Genomic DNA, 10,000 nt, shown 5'->3' on the forward strand with positions numbered 1-10,000 from the left:
GCAACCTGTTGGCGCTCGCACGGAGAGGAAATGCCGACCGGCGTGCGTCGCCTGCGTTCAAAAGAGTTCTGGGCACGCACACAGTGTTGACTCTGTCCATGTCAAACACTCTAGTGTGCAACCCAAGGGGACTCAGGCACCCCCGCCCCAAAGGTGCCTGTGAACAGACTTTGTATTTTTATTTTTCATCATCAAGTACACCGCCAGGTGACACTTTGTGATTTTTTTTGTTCATAAATACACATGTATATATATATATATATATATTTGACACTTTGTCATTTTGTCTGTTCTTTTCGCCACAGGCCAAGTTTATTAAACCAGGGTTACCACCGGTCTGGACCCTGGCCGATATTTCAGACCGACAACGGAGTTCGGAAAGCCCGCACAAATTCATCTTAAATCCTCATATAGGACTTCCGAGAGCTCTTTGAAAGGTATTCTATTTGAAAACGCTTACCACCCTCAAAGTCGCACTTTTCTGGGCATTTTTAAAGTGTGACCGTTGTCTGAAAATGTTCTGAAAATCGTGTCCCCGAAAATCTCCGGGTACCCCGCCAACCTCCCCTGCCAACAATTGCAACCGTAAGGTCGGGCGGTAGGCCTACCGTCCAGGAGGCCCCAAAGCCCGCAAAACGCCATTTTGCCATTTTCTCATCGGGACTTCCGAGGGGAACTCATTAACGAGCTCCAGGAGTGGTATGCCAGAAATTGCAACTTGACCCGTCGCCGGGCACACCCGCTACTCTCTGCGGGAATACCCCCACCGGGTGCCGGGTAAAGGCCTCGGATCTGACCTCATGGACTTCCGTCTGCGCACGGATTTTGCTCTCGCGGGCCCAAGAGCCACTTTCCACGGCCTACCAACGCAATCCGAAGTGCATTGGCCAACCATTACAACGGGAAACACTTTGCCTCTCCACCAGAGACTAAGTCCAATTGGTTAACCATTTCTCAGGAAAACACTTTGCCTCTCTGCCAGAGACTTAAGTCCAATTGGTTAACCATTTCTCATGGCCGCAATTTGCCTGCCGTTCAGAGACCAAGTCCAATTGGTTAACCATTTCTCTTGAAAACACTTTGCCTCTCCGCCAGAGACTAAGTCCAATTGGTTAACCATTTCTCAGGAAAACGCTTTGCCTCTCTGCCAGAGACTAAGTCCAATTGGTTAACCATTTCTCTTGAAAACACTTTGCCTCTCTGCCAGAGACTAAGTCCAATTGGTTATCCATTTCTCGTGAAAACACTTTGCCTCTCTGCCAGAGACTAAGTCCAATTGGTTAACCATTTCTCAGGAAAACACTTTGCCTCTCTGCCAGAGACTAAGTCCAATTGGTTAACCATTTCTCGTGAAAACACTTTGTCTCTCCGCCAGAGACTAAGTCCAATTGGTTAATCATTTCTCAAGGCCACAATTTGCCTGCCGTTCAGAGACCAAGTCCAATTGGTTAACCATTTCTCTTGAAATCACTTTGCCTCTCTGCCAGAGACTAAGTCCAATTGGTTAACCATTTCTCTTGAAAACACTTTGCCTCTCTGCCAGAGACTAAGTCCATTTGGTTAACCATTTCTCTTGAAAACACTTTGTCTCTCCGCCAGAGACTAAGTCCAATTGGTTAACCATTTCTCGTGAAAACACTTTGTCTCTCCGCCAGAGACTAAGTCCAATTGGTTAACCATTTCTCTGGAAAACACTTTGCCTCTCTGCCAGAGACTAAGTCCAATTGGTTAACCATTTCTCAGGAAAACACTTTGCCTCTCTGCCAGAGACTAAGTCCCATTGGTTAACCATTTCTCGTGAAAACACTTTGTCTCTCCGCCAGAGACTAAGTCCAATTGGTTAATCATTTCTCAAGGCCACAATTTGCCTGCCGTTCAGAGACCAAGTCCAATTGGTTACCCATTTCTCTTGAAAACACTTTGCCTCTCTGCCAGAGACTAAGTCCAATTGGTTAACCATTTCTCTTGAAAACACTTTGCCTCTCTGCCAGAGACCAAGTCCAATTGGTTAACCATTTCTCGTGAAAACACTTTGCCTCTCTGCCAGAGACTAAGTCCAATTGGTTATCCATTTCTCTTGAAAACACTTTGTCTCTCCGCCAGAGACGAAGTCCAATTGGTTAACCATTTCTCTTGAAAACACTTTGCCTCTCTGCCAGAGACTAAGTCCAATTGGTTAACCATTTCTCGTGAAAACACTTTGCCTCTCTGCCAGAGACTAAGTCCAATTGGTTAATCATTTCTCTTGAAAACACTTTGCCTCTCTGCCAGAGACTAAGTCCAATTGGTTAACCATTTCTCGTGAGAACACTTTGCCTCTCTGCCAGAGACTAAGTCCAATTGGTTCACCATTTCTCTTGAAAACACTTTGTCTCTCCGCCAGAGACTAAGTCCAATTGGTTAACCATTTCTCTGGAAAACACTTTGCCTCTCTGCCAGAGACTAAGTCCAATTGGTTAACCATTTCTCTTGAAAACACTTTGCCTCTCTGCCAGAGACTAAGTCCAATTGGTTAACCATTTCTCGTGAAAACACTTTGCCTCTCTGCCAGAGACTAAGTCCAATTGGTTAACCATTTCTCAGTGGCACACCGAGGGCAATCTGTAACGTCTCGCGGGCCCGGGGGCCCCTTTGCACGGCCTGCCAATGCAATCCGAGGCGCACTGTCCTTCGTTTGGTTAACCATTTCTCAGGGGCACACCGAGGGCACCCTGCATTGTCTCGCGGGCCCGGAGGCCACTTTGCACGGCCTGCCAATGCAATCCGAGGTGCTTCGCCCTTGGCCGCCTTCCCGGCCGGCTTCGGGACGTTTCGGGGGCTCTCACCGGGGCAAATCCGGTCCCCCGGGCGATTAGGAGGCCTCCCCGGGCAGGCCCGGGCTTCAGGCCGCCGCTTTTCCATCCCGGCCGAAAGAGGCGAAAAATGCCGAAAATGGCCAAAAATGGCCGCCGGCAGGGCCTGTCGGTCGGTTTGGCGGCAGCCTGGGTCGGTCCCTGCAGACCTGGAGGCTCGAGAAGGTTTTTGGCGATGTCGACCGATTCTCGATTTGCCACCTCCTACTATTCTGCAGGTACCCCGCCAACCTCCCCTGCCAACAATTCCAACCGTAAGGTCGGGCGGTAGTCCTACCGTCCAGGAGGCCCCAAAGCCCGCAAAACGCCATTTTGCCCTTTCCTCATCGGGACTTCCGAGGGGAACTCATTAACCAGCTCCAGGAGTGGCATGCCAGAAAATGCAACTTGACCCGTCGCCGGGCAGATTCGCTACTCTCTGCGGGAATACCCCCACCGGGTGCCGGGTAAAGGCCTCGGATCTGACCTCATGGACTTCCGTCTGTGCACGGATTTTGCTCTCGCGGGCCCAAGAGCCACTTTGCCCGGCCTGCCAATGCAACCCGAGGTCCATTGTCCTCATTGGTTAACCATTTCTCGTGAAAACACTTTGCCTCTCTGCCAGAGACGAAGTCCAATTGGTTAACCATTTCTCGTGAAAACACTTTGTCTCTCCGCCAGAGACTAAGTCCAATTGGTTAACCATTTCTCAGGGGCTCACCGAGGGCAATCTGTAACGTCTCGCGGGCCCGGGGGCCCCTTTGCACGGCCTGCCAATGCAATCCGAGGCGCACTGTCCTTCGTTTGGTTAACCATTTCTCAGGGGCACACCGAGGGCACCCTGCATTGTCTCGCGGGCCCGGAGGCCACTTTGCACGGCCTGCCAATGCAATCCGAGGTGCTTCGCCCTTGGCCGCCTTCCCGGCCGGCTTCGGGACGTTTCCGGGGCTCTCACCGGGGCAAATCCGGTCCCCCGGGCGATTAGGAGGCCTCCCCGGGCAGGCCCGGGCTTCAGGCCGCCGCTTTTCCATCCCGGCCGAAAGAGGCGAAAAATGCCGAAAATGGCCAAAAATGGCCGCCGGCAGGGCCTGTCGGTCGGTTTGGCGGCAGCCTGGGTCGGTCCCTGCAGACCTGGAGGCTCGAGAAGGTTTTTGGCGATGTCGACCGATTCTCGATTTGCCACCTCCTACTATTCTGCAGGTACCCCGCCAACCTCCCCTGCCAACAATTCCAACCGTAAGGTCGGGCGGTAGTCCTACCGTCCAGGAGGCCCCAAAGCCCGCAAAACGCCATTTTGCCCTTTCCTCATCGGGACTTCCGAGGGGAACTCATTAACCAGCTCCAGGAGTGGCATGCCAGAAAATGCAACTTGACCCGTCGCCGGGCAGATTCGCTACTCTCTGCGGGAATACCCCCACCGGGTGCCGGGTAAAGGCCTCGGATCTGACCTCATGGACTTCCGTCTGTGCACGGATTTTGCTCTCGCGGGCCCAAGAGCCACTTTGCCCGGCCTGCCAATGCAACCCGAGGTCCATTGTCCTCATTGGTTAACCATTTCTCGTGAAAACACTTTGCCTCTCTGCCAGAGACGAAGTCCAATTGGTTAACCATTTCTCGTGAAAACACTTTGTCTCTCCGCCAGAGACTAAGTCCAATTGGTTAACCATTTCTCAGGGGCTCACCGAGGGCAATCTGTAACGTCTCGCGGGCCCGGGGGCCCCTTTGCACGGCCTGCCAATGCAATCCGAGGCGCACTGTCCTTCGTTTGGTTAACCATTTCTCAGGGGCACACCGAGGGCACCCTGCATTGTCTCGCGGGCCCGGAGGCCACTTTGCACGGCCTGCGAATGCAATCCGAGGTGCTTCGTCCTTGGCCGCCTTCCCGGCCGGCTTCGGGACGTTTCCGGGGCTCTCACCGGGGCAAATCCGGTCCCCCGGGCGATTAGGAGGCCTCCCCGGGCAGGCCCGGGCTTCAGGCCGCCGCTTTTCCATCCCGGCCGAAAGAGGCGAAAAATGCCGAAAATGGCCAAAAATGGCCGCCGGCAGGGCCTGTCGGTCGGTTTGGCGGCAGCCTGGGTCGGTCCCTGCAGACCTGGAGGCTCGAGAAGGTTTTTGGCGATGTCGACCGATTCTCGATTTGCCACCTCCTACTATTCTGCAGGTACCCCGCCAACCTCCCCTGCCGACAATTCCAACCGTAAGGTCGGGCGGTAGTCCTACCGACGAAGAGGCCCCAAAGCCCGCAAAACGCCATTTTGCCCTTTCCTCATCGGGACTTCCGAGGGGAACTCATGAACCAGCTCCAGGAGTGGCATGCCAGAAATTGCAACTTGACCCGTCGCCGGGCGCACTCGCTGCTCTTTGCGGGAATACCCCCACCGGGCGCCGGGTAAGAGCCTCGGATCTGACCTCATGGGCTTCCGTCCTCGCACGGATTTTGCTCTCCCGGGCCCAGGGGCCACTTTCCCCGGCCTTGCGAAGGCAATCGGAGGTGCTTCGCCCTCGAAACCGCCTTCCCGGCCGGCTTCGGGACGTTTCCGGGGCAAATCCGGTCCCGCGGGCGAAGGGGAGCCTTCCCCGGGCACGCCCGGGCTTCAGGCCGCCGCTTTCCGTGACCTACCGAAAGACGCGAAAAATGCCGAAAATGGCCAAAAATGGCCGCCCGGCACGGCCTCGCGGTCGGTTTGGGGGCAGCCTGGGTCGGTCCCTGCAGACCTGGAGGCTCGAGAAGGCACTTGGCGATGTCGACCGATTCTCGATTTGCCACCTCCTACTATTCTGCAGGTACCCCGCCAACCTCCCCAGCCAACAAATCGCAAATGCCGATCGGCGGGTGACCGTCCGGTAGTCATGCCGACGAAGAGGCACCTAGGCCCCGCAAACGCTTCCAAATCCGACCCCATCCCGGACCGGTTCTTTTTTAAAAAAGGCTCCCAGGATTCCGGATTTTTTCCTGCCGCACTCGGGACCACCCGACGGACACGAAACCGGGAACCTTTCCCCGGTCCGACCCTCCTCGGCCCGGCCAGCCGACGCCGAAGCGGCCGACTGGTTAATGATTTCACCCTGCTCCGACGTGACGCGTTTTCCAACCGCGCATGCGCGGCTCTGCCACCCGAACCGCCCCCTCACGTGGGGGCTCTGGGTCCGCCCCCCGGCAGCCATTTCCTCCTGCCGGTCCGTTATTTTACGCCGTTTTTCGCCCTCCAGCCCTGCCGGAATGCTGCCTGCTCGCTGGTTAACCATTTCGCTCCCTGCACTTCGGCTTCTGCCCTGCTGGGGAAGCCCGCTGCTGCCTCTAACCGTACTCACGGGCGGGCGGCTCTCCTGCGCGGCCTCCGGCCACGCCCCCTCACCTGGTTTGCTGGGAACCCGCCCCCGGCAGCCTGTTACTCGTGCCGGTTCGGTCTTATCGGCCCTTTTTGCACCTTCCCTGCCTGCTGGCATGCTTCGGCTCACCGGTCAACCGGTTCCCCGTTCTCCACTTAGACTTTTGAGCTGCGGGGCTGGTCTGCCGCGAACTGCACCCGTATTACGGGGCGGGCGGCTCTACTGCCCGTACGGCTGCCCTGCCTGTTAACTGGTTAACCGTTTCCCCGTCCACTACTTCGTCCCTGGACCTGCCGGTGTGTTCTGCAGCTAACTGCACCCGTATTACGGGGCGGGACGCTCCGCTTACCGGCCGGCTGCCATGCCTGCTTAACTGGTCAACCATTTACTCACATATACTTAGCCCCTGGAGCTGCTGGGCTGGTCGGCGACCTAACTGCACCCTTGTTGCCGGGAGGTCGGCACTAATTGCCGGCCGGCCGGCTGCCCTGCCTGCTAACTGGTAAACCCTTTACCCACATGTACTTAGCCCCTGGATACTGATGGGCTGTTCTGCACCTAACTGCACCCTGATTAGCGGGCGGGCGGCTGTAATTGCCGGCCGGCTGCTCTGCCTGCTAACTGGTTAACCATTGACCCACATGTACTTAGCCCCTGGAAACAGAGGGGCTGTTCTGCACCTAACTGCACCCTTATTAGCGGGCGGACAGGCGGCCGGCTCTAATTACCGGCCGGCCGGCTGCCCTGCCTGCTAACTGGTTAACCATTTACCCACATGTACTTAGCCCCTGGAAACTGATGGGCTGTTCTGCACCTAACTGCACCCTTATTAGCGGGCGGACAGGCGGCCGGCTCTAATTACCGGCCGGCCGGCTGCCCTGCCTGCTAACTGGTTCACCATTTACCCACATGTCCTTAGCCCCTGGAAGCTGATGGGCTGTTCTGCACCTAACTGCACCCTTATTAGCGGGCGGGCGGCTGTAATTACCGGCCGGCTGCCCTGCCTGCTAACTGGTTAACCATTTACCCACATGTACTTAGCCCCTGGAAACTGATGGGCTGTCCTGCACCTAACTGCACCCTTATTAGCGGGCGGACAGGCGGCCGGCTCTAATTACCGGCCGGCCGGCTGCCCTGCCTTGCTAGCTGGTTAACCATTTACCCACATGTACTTAGCCCCTGGAAACTGATGGGCTGTTCTGCACCTAACTGCACCCTTATTAGTGGGCGGACAGGCGGCCGGCTCTAATTACCGGCCGGCCGGCTGCCCTGCCTGCTAACTGGTTAACCATTTACCCACATGTACTTAGCCCCTGGAAACTGATGGGCTGTCCTGCACCTAACTGCACCCTGATTAGCGGGCGGGCGGCTCTAATTGCCGGCCGGCTGCTCTGCCTGCTAACTGGTTCACCATTGACCCACATGTACTTAGCCCCTGGAAACTGATGGGCTGTCCTGCACCTAACTGCACCCTTATTAGCGGGCGGACAGGCGGCCGGCTGTAATTCCCGGCCGGCTGCGCTGCCTGCTAACTGGTTAACCATTTACCCACATGTACTTAGCCCCTGGAAACTGATGGGCTGTTCTGCAACTCACTGCACCCTTACTGGCGGGCGGACAGGCGGCCGGCTCTAATTACCGGCCGGCCGGCTGCCCTGCCTTGCTAACTGGTTAACCATTTACCCACATGTACTTAGCCCCTGGAAACTGATGGGCTGTTCTGCACCTAACTGCACCCTTATTAGCGGGCGGGCGGCTGTAATTACCGGCCGGCTGCCCTGCCTGCTAACTGGTTAACCTTTTACCCACATGTACTTAGCCCCTGGAAACTGATGGGCTGTTCTGCACCTAACTGCACCCTTACTAGCGGGCGGACAGGCGGCCGGCTCTAATTACCGGCCGGCCGGCTGCCCTGCCTTGCTAACTGGTTAACCATTTACCCAAATGTACTTAGCCCCTGGAAACTGATGGGCTGTCCTGCACCTAACTGCACCCTTACTAGCGGGCGGGCGGCTGTAATTAGCGGCCGGCTGCCCTGCCTGCTAACTGGTTCATCATTTACCCACATGTACTTAGCCCCTGGAGCTGCTGGGCTGGTCGGCACCTAACTGCAGCCCTATGGCCGGGAGGTCGGCTCTAATTACCGGCCGGCTGCCCTGCCTGCTAACTGGTTCATCATTTACCCACATGTACTTAGCCCCTGGAGCTGCTGGGCTGGTCGGCACCTAACTGCACCCGTAATGGCCGGGAGGTCGGCTCTAATTACCGGCCGGCTGCCCTGCCTGCTAACTGGTTAACCATTTACCCACATGTACTTAGCCCCTGGAGCTGATGGGCTGTTCTGCACCGAACTGCACCCTGATTAGCGGGCGGGCGGCTCTAATTGCCGGCCGGCTGCCCTGCCTGCTAACTGGTTAACCATTTACCCGCATGTACTTAGCCCCTGGAGCTGCTGGGCTGGCCGGCACCTAACTGCACCCTTATCACCGGGCGGGCGGCTCTAATTACCGGCCGGCCGGCTGCCCTGCCTGCTAACTGGTTCACCATTTACCCACATGTACATAGCCCCTGGAGCTGCTGGGCTGGCCGGCACCTAACTGCAGCCTTATCACCGGGCGGGCGGCTCTAATTACCGGTCGGCCGGCTGCCCTGCCTGCTAACTGGTTAACCATTTACCCACATGTACTTAGCCCCTGGAAAATGATGGGCTGTTCTGCACCTATCTGCACCCTGATTAGCGGGCGGGCGGCTCTAATTGCCGGCCGGCTGCTCTGCCTGCTGACTGGTTAACCATTTACCCACATGTCCTTAGCCCCTGGAAGCTGATGGGCTGTTCTGCACCTAACTGCACCCTGATTAGCGGGCGGGCGGCTGTAATTGCCGGCCGGCTGCATTGCCTGCTAACTGGTTAACCATTGACCCACATGTACTTAGCCCCTGGAAACAGAGGGGCTGTTCTGCACCTAACTGCACCCTTATTAGCGGGCGGACAGGCGGACGGCTCTAATTACCGGCCGGCCGGCTGCCCTGCCTGCTAACTGGTTAACCATTTACCCACATGTACTTAGCCCCTTGAAACTGATGGGCTGTTCTGCACCATACTGCACCCTTATTAGCGGGCGGACAGGCGGCCGGCTCTAATTACCGGCCGGCCGGTTGCCCTGCCTGCTAACTGGTTCACCATTTACCCACATGTCCTTAGCCCCTGGAAGCTGATGGGCTGTTCTGCACCAAACTGCACCCTTATTAGCGGGCGGGCGGGCGGCTCTAATTGCCGGCCGGCTGCTCTGCCTGCTAACTGGTTCACCATTTACCCACATGTACTTAGCCCCTGGAAACTGATGGGCTGTTCTGCACCTAACTGCACCTTGATTAGCGGGCGGGCGGCTCTAATTGCCGGCCGGCTGCTCTGCCTGCTAACTGGTTCACCATTTACCCACATGTACTTAGCCCCTGGAAACTGATGGGCTGTACTGCACCTAACTGCACCCTGATTCGCGGGCGGGCGGCTCTAATTGCCGGCCGGCTGCTCTGCCTGCTAACTGGTTAACCATTTACCCACATGTACTTAGCCCCTGGAAACTGATGGGCTGTTCTGCACCTAACTGCACCCTGATTAGCGGGCGGGCGGCTCTAATTGCCGGCCGGCTGCTCTGCCTGCTAACTGGTTAACCATTTACCCACATGTACTTAGCCCCTGGAAACTGATGGGCTGTTCTGCACCTAACTGCACCCTTATTAGCGGGCGGGCGGCTGTAATTACCGGCCGGCTGCCCTGCCTGCTAACTGGTTCATCATTTACCCACATGTACTTAGCCCCTGGAGCCGCTGGGCTGGTC

The sequence above is a fragment of the Cetorhinus maximus genome, unplaced genomic scaffold (genome assembly GCF_964194155.1).
Source record: "Cetorhinus maximus unplaced genomic scaffold, sCetMax3.hap1.1 HAP1_SCAFFOLD_1489, whole genome shotgun sequence".
NCBI classification, from domain to species: Eukaryota; Metazoa; Chordata; class Chondrichthyes; order Lamniformes; family Cetorhinidae; genus Cetorhinus; species Cetorhinus maximus.